The sequence below is a fragment of the Cupressus sempervirens genome, chromosome 5 (genome assembly GCF_028749045.1).
Source record: "Cupressus sempervirens isolate cs-2001-9-10 chromosome 5, ASM2874904v1, whole genome shotgun sequence".
NCBI lineage: Eukaryota > Viridiplantae > Streptophyta > Pinopsida > Cupressales > Cupressaceae > Cupressus > Cupressus sempervirens.
In genome coordinates, this window is record NC_143122.1 from 887,542,583 (window position 1) to 887,553,572 (window position 10,990).

Sequence of the window (10,990 nt, forward strand, 5' to 3'; positions counted from 1 at the left end):
AGCAATCATAAAATTAATTTCAGGAAATGGCATATCAGTATGGCGTTTCTAAGCATACAACAATGAGAAGTGTCTTCGATACAATTAATATGTTCCTTCAAAAACATATATTGTTTTGACATTATCATTGGAACCATTTCAACTATTTTCTAAACATTTTAATCTCTTGCTAAAGTAAAATCCAAAATGATGAAAATAGTAGAAGCATAAATGAAGAAGCATGAAATTTATATTAAATATTAGAATAACACTATGCACTAGTTTGAGCTTCAGCCCTTTCTAGCCACAGTTACATTATCTTTTCTCAACTAAGGCATCATACTTCATACTCAACTTTTGACTTGCATCTTATAGCCTATAGAGCTCAATTCAACTGAGAGAGTGGATACAATCTACAAATTCAAACAATGTATAGCAAAATAAACAATTGTATACCTAGTGTAAGATCTACTCAATATTTCTCTTGATTCTTAACAATGCAGAAATGATGGGGGATATAGAGAAAACAATTGCTGACATAGTTGTTTGTACAAGATCAGAAGTTGTGGCAATTGTTTTTTGTCTAGATTTATGTATTCTTTATATTGATTGAGTTACTTGGAGTCTGCTCAATCATTAACTAGAAATCTTTCAAATATAGATAAAGGTTGAAGTGTTGTTGTTGTACATAACAAGATAGTGCCCTTCTGTGTCTCAATTTCACAAATTTTTGTTTACATAGTGACTAAAACTAATTAAAGAGAAGATAGAAAACCACATTTAAAGAGAAGATAGAAAATCACAATCTTTTCTATTTCTTGTCACTTGTCAGTAGACAAGTGTGGACTACAACATATAAGGGGTAGATTAAACTATTACAGACAAAAAAAGGAACATGTCTATCGTGTTACAAGATGATAGGGCATGACCAGGTATTCCATAAGAGCCAGTTTCAATTGAAGAGGAAAACAATTGAATTCTTAGTCAAGCGTTATGAAAGAATATTACATAAATTGAATTTATGCTAAAGCAATTTTCTATATAAAGTGTAGTTTGAAATTAATATTTGCGAAGAAATAAAACTAGAAAATTAATTTCACTTAAACAATTAATTAATTCTCTAATCTAAATCATTAGTTTCATTGAGAGATTGCCCCCAAAGTCACATATCTATCAAATTGAGTATCACAGATAAAGAGATAGAAACTCTTCCTAACTAGAATAGTTTGCAAACTTGAATTTTTAAAAATGGCTGAAATCAATCTTCTCAATGCAAATAGAGAGGTCAACTGTGAAAACCATGAATTGTAATTAACAAAGCTTGTCATTAAATCCATCTGGATATATCCTAAGATTGCAAAGGGGATAAGAATTAATTTAGGTGTGGTCATTCAGGGCCAAAAGAGGCAAGTTCCAAGAAAAAATAGCAAGCTTAAACAGAAATAAATCTTGAAGTCTAGGCTCTAAGTGAGACCAACCAAACCAACCCTATGGAAGTGAATGGCATGTCCATTTGCCAATGAAATAAGCCCTTAATTTGGTGGTGGATCATTCTCATATTTGTCATGTAACAATGGGTCAAATAGTGTGGGAAGCCTTTCCTAAAGCTATAGGATTAACAATGGGTCAAATAGCATGGGAAGCCTTACCTGAAGCTGCAGGAGGTGATTTCAAGATTTTCCTCACTATGAGAGTAGATGGAATAAGTCAGAAGTTAATAGCTAGTATTATGCCTGATTTAACATGCTTTGATTCAAATTTCATTTCTTAATTGTGAAACGAGTTCTTTCCATGTTGAAACCATTTCTAAATTCTTCAATTCAAGTGTCATTCCTAATCACAAAACTAGTTGTTTGCAGCCTATTCCTAGTACCTTGTTTTTAGATGTGAGACAATTTTTGGTTGCAAGAAACCTCGTAGGAGAAGCCTATTGGCTAAAAATGGTAAATGTTACCTTCACCAAGTTGCAATTATTTTAAATTGGGCTCACAGTTTCCCCAAAAATGGTCACTCCTATTAAGTTCTAGAATGAATTCTCTAGACCAAACAATAAGCAACAATTAGTAGCAATGGGGGCAAAATAAAGGTTTGTAAGTTGGCCTTAGCCTGCCTGTTCATAGGTCAAAGTCAGAGAAAAATATTGCCCAACAATGTTTGCAATTTTTGAACCCTCTAGATGGTTAGCCACTATCCTAAATGTAGATCAAATTTGCATACAAAATATTGCCCTAAATAAGTGATCATCTCTGTAATCTGGCATCAATACTCAAGAAGTTAAGGTATCCAATATTTTGTGCAAACATATAGAACCTTATAGATTTTATGACTGCCTTATGATGCCACAAATTGTAGTGCCTATGCACAATTTTTTTGAGCCAGTTATTGTCTCTAAAACTTGCAAACATAGACCAAGAAATTGCACCCTGTATTCCCCACAACTAGATCTTAGGATGCTCGAAGCCCTGATATGAATCTTAAGAAAGTTTCATGCTAACAACATAAATTTGGTGCCTAGGTATTCTTTGATGGATTTTTATACCTTGTTTAAAGATCCCATTTCAGTAAATGCACAAATTATATTGACTGTTGGGGGCCTCTCTGTTATCAATGTCATTGCAGTGGCTTACAATGAGAATATCTCAGCCATATGCATTGTTGGGGGCCCTAATTCCAATGACTATGGAACCACCTAGATTCTTCATCACACCATTGGGCTTCCTGACTTTAGCTAGGAGTATCGACTTTCAGGTTGTAACTTGCGCTCAAGTATTCATTTCCTTTCTCTTTTAGTTGTTTACCTATTCTTTCCCTGTTTTAGATTTTTTTTTTATGAAGTGATCTATGGTAAGTTTTTGGGGGGTTTTAGGTGATTGTGAATAATCTAGATGATGCCAATGAGGTCATTGATCATGCTATTTCTACAACACTTATTGAGAGTAAGCCAGTTTATATCAGCATCAGTTGTAATCTCCTTGGCATTGCACACCATACATTTTGTGATGAGCTTGTTACATTATGTCTCACTCCCAGGTGGAGTTTTTTTCTTCCTTTTTGGTAAATTAGATTCTTCTGCATGGAATTTTAGTTTTGATTCTACTTTTTTAAGCATCATTGTTTAAAATGTAAGAACATACAAATATGTAAAATGTAAGAACATATAAATATGTAAAATGTATTTTTGTAGATTTTAGATTACAAATTTTTCCTCATATTACATATTTTGTATGCTTAGATGATGGATCATAGTATGATTTGAAATGTTGAAGTTAAAAAATACAAAATACATACACCATCAAAATTAGAAAGCCATACATAATATTCAAATAAATTGTGGAAATCTAATTATTTTAGAATTAGTTTCTATTTTTGTACTTGTATAATATCCTACATGTTTAAGTATTAAAATGTGTGAGCTCTTCATGTTGTGGATCTTTGCCAATTGTTTCCAACTGAAAAGTTTCCTCCGAGGGGATGATCAAGATTTATTAGTCTTTGGTCTACTCTCTTTTTTGTATTTTCAAGATCTTAATGTCTGCAGGTTTACTTTGGTTTGGTTGATCGGTCTTTTCATTTGTAGAATCAGTGAAACATATTTGAGGCTTTTTTCATTCACATTATTTTAAAATGTTGTCAGATTATTTTTCCCCTAGTTACACTTAGGGCTCAAGCTAAGTTGCTAATTGATGTGTATGCCCATGAGATCAATGCTCAGATTTAGAGATAATTTATAGCAACCTTGATAGATTTATCTCTGCATATCCAACATGTGGATTTGACTTGCTATTGTTCTCCTTATACTATATTCAACTCTTCCTTAGTTGGTCTAGTGTATGTCTTTTAGAATGCAAGGTTCACCACACACACTATTACCATCATTTCCAACACTTTTTTCCACAGTAGTAAGGTTTAAATTAGCATTCAAGACATGAGATTTTTGTGTAAACTTCATTCCCTTTTGACTGTTTCTTAATGTGTGTGTGCCCTTTTCAAAATGAATTTGGAAGTTTGCTTTGTTTTGTTTCACTGTGATGTATTCTTATAGTTTTCTAATGTTTGAAAGGCCTTGGTGGGTCAGATAGAAGGCTAATGTATTTCATTAGTTTAATTGAAAGCAAGGTTTTTCTATCATGAAACACTTGCATTGCTCATTGCATTTCAAGCCACTTGTAACTTGTTTTAGTAATAGTGTTTTTGGCTAGCACAAATTATAGGCTAAGCAATCCAAGAAGTTTGAAAGCAGCTATGGAAATAGCTGTAGAGTTCCATTTAAGCTAGTGTTGGTTGGGGGTCCAAAGCTGAGGGTTGCTAAGGAAAAAGATGCATTTACAGAATTGTCAAATGCTTCAAGTTATGTTGTGGCTGCAGTGCCATTTGCTAAGGGCCAAGTTTAAAAGACGCTTGCACATTTCATAGGAAATTCTTGGGGTGTAATTAGTACTGCATTCTATGCTAAAATCGTTGAGTCTGCAGATGCTTACTTATTTGTAGGTCCCATTTTCAATGACTATAGTTTGGTAGGATATTCATTGCTATTAAAGAAGGAGAAAGCTATAATTGTGTAGCCTAATAGGGTAACTGTCACAAATGGACCTACTTTTGGGTGTATATTAATGAAAGACTTCTTAGAAGGCCTCGCAAAGAAGCTAAAGCACAATATAACAACGTTAGAGATTTATTAGCATATATTTGTGCCTCACAGTGTTCCCTTGAAAGGTGCTCCAAATGAGGCTCTTAGAGTCAATGTGTTATTCAAACACATTCAAGTAAGATTATTGAGAATCACTACATATCATAAAATGACTTATGGTTTAGTCAGTACTTCAATCCTTGGTTTTGTTGTTATCTTTGTAGATTAATGAGTAAACACTTCTTGTTTGTAGACCATGCTATCAAATGAGACAGTTGTCATTGCAAAAATTGGTGACTAGATTGGTTCAATTGCCAAAAGTTGAAACTCCAAGAGAAATGCAGGTAATGTAAAATCTCTTGCAAAAGTTTATATAATTAAATTTTTGACTCATTTGTTCTAATGATGGATCATAGAGTATGATTTGAAATGTTGATCTAATTAACAAACTATTGAACAACAAAGTTCATAGAACTGTAATACACGATTTATTTGACTGACTAGCTTGTTGCCTGTAAGTCAAAAATTTGCACTGAAATAGTTCCTACAATTTATTGCAATAATTTATGCCCCTATTATGAATTGGTTAATAGGTTTAGTCTAAAGAATTGAAAAAAAACTTTTTAATGCGAAGACTAAGAATCTAAGATTTAATTAAGGTCTTGTGTAGAATATAATTTCCTTACATTCCCAATAATCCTGGTATGCTTCAATCAATGCACCATAGTCCATATTACAAAGCACTTTATTATATTAGGGGTTGTTGTGAAAGTCAATATTTTATTATAATGATACCACATGACATTGTTTCCCTTAGAAAGGAGATCTTGTTCAATAACCAACTATAATATATAATATGAAATGGGAGCCCCTAGTTTGAAGAATCAATAATTTGTGATGTTATTTTTCTTAAGACTTGTGTCAATGCTGAATGATTCATTCTAACGTCAATTTTGTAGGTATGAGTTTCAAATGAAATATGGATCAATTGGTTGGTCTGTTGGAGCTACACTGGGGTATGCTCAAGCCTCCCCAGATAAGAGGCTCATTTCCTGTATTGGTGATAGAAGTTTTCAAGTTTGAATGCAAAGCTCTTTCTTTCATGATATTAAAATTATATGTGTTTCTCTAGGAACAACTATTTCTAGAATTTATAGATATTGGATCACATGATGGTAAATGTAACTATCTAGCTCATTCAAATATCTATTACCACCAAAAGGAACTATTTTATATATTGTTAAGCATAGCATGCTATGATTGTACGAAGACCAGCATCACTACAACTACAAAATAGAATCATCCATCACACAAAAGTAGAAGGATCTGACTAAACTCATGTTCTATTCATTTGACAAAATAATGCCAATTCCTTGAGGAAACCTATACATTTGGTAAGATGTAATTAATATATTTCATGAGGACACATCTCATTCTCTAAAGTAATTGCTAGCATTTACTAAACGTCTACTCTATATATGCTAGAAGAAGTATATCCCTTATCATTCATATAACACCACATTAGTCTATCCTCTCTAGATCATTCTCTGGAAGTGATCATAGATTTCATTTTAATAATTTATGATGACAAGTATCCTTGGATTTCTAAGATGTATACAAATTAGGTATTGCAGGGAACTACTCACTTAGCCTCACATTGCCTACATAATGGAATTATACTAATATTTTTATATCTCAAACATAATTTAAATAATTTTTAAATTATCTCCTAGAAGATTTCCTTGTAATAGAAGAAAAGTATTCAAATCTAAGATTGAATTTCTCTGCGATTTCTCCATTGACATTTGGGAAATCCTTAAAATACACTCAAAGGTGGAACCAAACAAAATGAATTTCTATTTTTAAATTGAGGGAGATGAAGAGAGTGCAGAAAAAGACCTGATCCAGCATGTGGCTCGAAACTTACTCATTGGTGAAGCTCAAAAAAAATCTATTTGATATTTCTCCTCCCAAATGGTTTTGTGCTGGAGATTATTGAGATAGTCAATTTAGCTTATCTAGGGTTAAATTTGACAAAAAAGTATGTACAAAATATGAAAGTGCCAAGAAAGGGAACCTATAAGATTACCCATAGCTTCAAAATCTTCAAGAGGTGGATTATGAAAATTTATGAAATTTATCAATGCTGAAAAGTGGAAGCCCTACCTGATATCATCACCATTTCTCCATTTGCATGAACTCATTTAGGTAGGTTTCGTATGGATTATATAATAAGTGGTGAGTCATATTTTACACCCTACATAGATCGACAAACACCAGGATCCATTTTAACCTATCAATTGAATTATATTTAAGCTTAAGGTGAAAATTACATTCCTCACACTTAATTCTTCTTCTTTCGCAAGAACTCTATAATAATCATCTATGATTTCAAATTAAGTTTAAAATATTATTATTATTTTGAAAATGGTTAATATTTTTTTTTAATATTTTATTTGTTTAGGTTAAATGAAATGATATTTTAATGATATTGTGTTTTTTCAATCTATATTTAAAAAATATTAATGACAATTAAAAAATTGACTATTATGTCATTCTATTAAGATTTTAACATGTGTAATAAATGTTACATCTAAATACAAATTATATAAGTAATCTTGGTTAAATGAAATGATATTGTTTTGATGTAAGGAAGGCATTAGCAAATACTTAGGTGTATACTTCTTGAATAGTTGTGTACCTTGATATGAACAAAAGTTGTACTATTAATGTTGTTGAAAGTCTTAAGAATACACCAAGAGGCAATGCCTTCAATTCAATAGGTAATTTTAGAGCACCAAGCAACTTGGGCAGTCACATGGGCCACTTAGATAGGGGTCTGTACATAAGGGGACTTGGATTATGAATAAATTCCAAGCTTGAAGAGAATATATATATATAATTAATTAAAAATAATAATTAGAGGTCATGCACAAAATAGATTTAATGAAATTAAATTAAATTAAATTAAAAGTCTCAAGCCATTATGAGAGACTTGGGCAAGAATCATTAGAGCATAAACATTCATTTTAGTGATAGAACGTGGGATATGTGTAATGAGTATTATACTCATGTGATTTTATTGTGTTGTATGTTTCTATGAGATGTATTTCGATATATGTATGAGGTGGAGCGATGTGTTACGTAAGATGTGATGTGTTGTATGAGATGGATGAGATATATGATGTTACTGACATGTGTGATGTAGGATGCAATGGTGTTTATAAAATATATGAGATGCATGATGGTACTAGCATGTTTGATGCATGATGTGATGTTTTTTATGAGATATATGAGATCATGATGTTACTAACATGTTTGATGCAAATTGCGATGTTGTTTATGAGATATATGAGATGCATGATGTTACTAACTTGTGTGATGTAGAACATGATATTGATTATGAGATTAAAAAATGTAAGGAATGATAATAAAAAATGAATCTAAATAATGTAAAGTACTCCTAAAAAGTAATATAAATAATAGATGCAATGGAGAATCAAAAATTGATCTAAACATACTATGATGACACTAATAATAATTTGAAAGAAATCTAAAAACTATGATAATGCAAAATGATAACTGAAATGAAAGTAAGAAGACTATGATAATGTAAATGAACCTAAAATGAATCTAAAAATTATGATGATACAAAAGGATACTAAAATAAACCTAAAAAGACTATGATAATGCAAACAAACCTAAAATAAATCTAAAAACTATGATGATGCAAAGGATAAATGAAATGGATCTAAAAGGACTATGATGATGCAAAATGAGAACTAAAATGAACCTAAATAGATTACGATAATGAAAAATAATAATTAAAAAGAATCTAAAAACTATGATGATGCAAATGATAATAGAAATGGATCTAAAAAGGCTATGATAATTCAAAATGATAATTGAAATGAACCTAAAGAGACTATGATAATGCAAAATGATAACCAAAATGAATCTAAGAAGAGGATGATGATGCAAAGGAACCTAAAATGAAGCTAAAAACTATGATGATGCAAATGTTAACTAAAATGAATCTAAGAAGACTATGATGATGCAAAATGAAAATGAACATAAAGAGACACTGATAATGTAAATGATAATTAAATGAATCAAGATAGCATAAATACAAGTATAATGATAGGGAAATGAATGTGAGAGTAGGGAGATGGGTAGGATGGACATGTAGCATATCATTGATTGACCATAGCCTTAGATGGTGCAGTAAAACAATATGCACAACTTTGAATAGAATTTGAGATTGGGGATCTAGTGATTTTTGATGGGTGATGGAATTGAGTAGAAAGGAAGAGGTAGCTTCGGAAATTTGGACCTTTGAGTTTGGGTGAAATGGGGGATGGGAAAAAAAGAATTGTGGATTCTTTAATGATAGGAACTATAAGATAGGTAGGATAGATGTGTATGGTAAGATAGTAGCTTGTAAGATTAGTGGGATTAATGTCATAAGGTGAGATGGGAGAGATTTTCTTTCATTAAAATGAAGTTAGTGGATGAGGGGGTTCAATTTTGATTGAAACTTAAGGGTGGGGTACTTTGTAAAGAAGGTCTACCATGTAGTTTGAGCACTTAGTTTAATATAGGAATATTCATTTACTGATATTACATAGGATTGACTCAAAATAACTATGCAAGGTTTGCCCCAGCATCACACATGAATTCTAGAGGAATCAAAGTGGAAATGATATTGGTTAATACATAAGCAAATGATATTTCCCAATTGCATCATGTGATGAAAAATGATCACATGCTTGAAAAATGTAAGGGCTACATCTAACTGACTTGCAAGTAGAAAAGACTTGATCAAGACCTCATGCTCTAATTGCCCCATGTGTAGCACACAATGATATAAAATATCATGGTGACCTTGAGGAGGGGATAGCCAAATTTCTTAGAAAGATAATGAAGAACCAAAAAAAGTGAAATCTAAAATTGAAAGAAGAATGAATCCATAGAAAGTAACCTTTTTCCAAAGAGATCAATAGGACTAGATATTAATAGACCAAGATCAGTCATGAGGAAGGATGCATCTTACAAGGACCTATTAGTAGTATTTGGGACTACGACAATTTTAGCAGCAACAACAAAAATTGTAGGACAATTCTTTGATGGCAATAGATCTCATTAGAGGGTTTGAAAAATGACCTTTTTATGAGAAATGTGATTTATGACCAGATATAAACTGACTTGAAAGTGAACACAGGGTATGTACAAAGAGACTAGACTAGGAAGAATAGAAAATGAGATATATAACAAAATGAACAAGATATTTATAGGGATTAGTGTGAAAAATCTTAGAATGATTGGACATTTAGTATGATAGGTTAGTTGTTTTATTTATAATGGAAAAATCTCATGATGAGGAGATAGTATAAATCAAGATATGGTATACTATTTTACAAGGGGTATGATACATGGGTATGATATAAGATATAAGATACATGTAGTAGGATACATGGATATGATACTCATGAGAAGTACCATGATGTAAGGCACTACTCTAATTTGGCTGCCAAGCTTAGGGATTGGGATAGGTATAGTGACAATGTGGTGATGGAATCTTTGGAACACCTTGGGAAGATGGGGATATAGATGATGACATGTGGGAAGAGATGGTGGATGGGTGTATATAAATGATAGATAATAGAAGACCTAAGTACACATGGTGCCTATTTGCTAGGTTTTTATTAAAGTACCTATAAAAGGCACTTGAATTGCTAATTTTTCACCTTTGGACATTTCTTCACTATTCTCTTTTGCTTTTTTGGATATTTTGAATTTTTTTGGTCTTTTTGCAAGATTGGAAGGATACATTAAGAAGCTTAGGCATAGAACTTCTTGAGGTGAATGATGTTTATGGGATCATTTAGTGTTTCACCTTAAAGAGTTGAAAGCTAATATGCTCCTGAGTTGAAAGATGTGGTGACAACTATGGACCAAGCCATGTAGACTCAAAGTTGCCCTTCTTTTATCAATCTTCTTAGACTTTCATGTTCTCTTTAAGGACCAGGTCACCTACTTGAATTTTTCATTGTTGAACCTTCTTGTTAAAGTTACACTAGAGGTGATTCTAATAGACTAGGAGATGGTCACAGGCCTATTACCATTTTTCATCAAATAGATCTAGTTGTGTGAGTCTAGCAACTCTATAATCCTCACCTGATATTTGTCCTTGCAAAGAGATGCATAAGGATGGGAGTTAAGCTTCAATAGGTAGGTTTCTTTAGCACCATAGACTATGGATTATGGAGTTGTGCCTATAGATTTATGGAATGAGGTACAGTAATCCCATAGGGCATGGTTGATTTGTAAATTTCAACCACAACCAAAATCATCAACAACTTTCTTGAGGATTTTGAGTAGAGT

The 10,990-nt window shown here is 32.1% G+C and overlaps 1 pseudogene; it reads left to right on the forward strand.

Moving 5' to 3' along the window:
* Nucleotides 1–1,552: 1,552 nt before the first annotated feature.
* Nucleotides 1,553–5,689, forward strand: LOC149558772 (pyruvate decarboxylase 1-like; annotated as a pseudogene).
* The last annotated feature ends 5,301 nt before the right edge of the window (nt 5,690–10,990 follow it).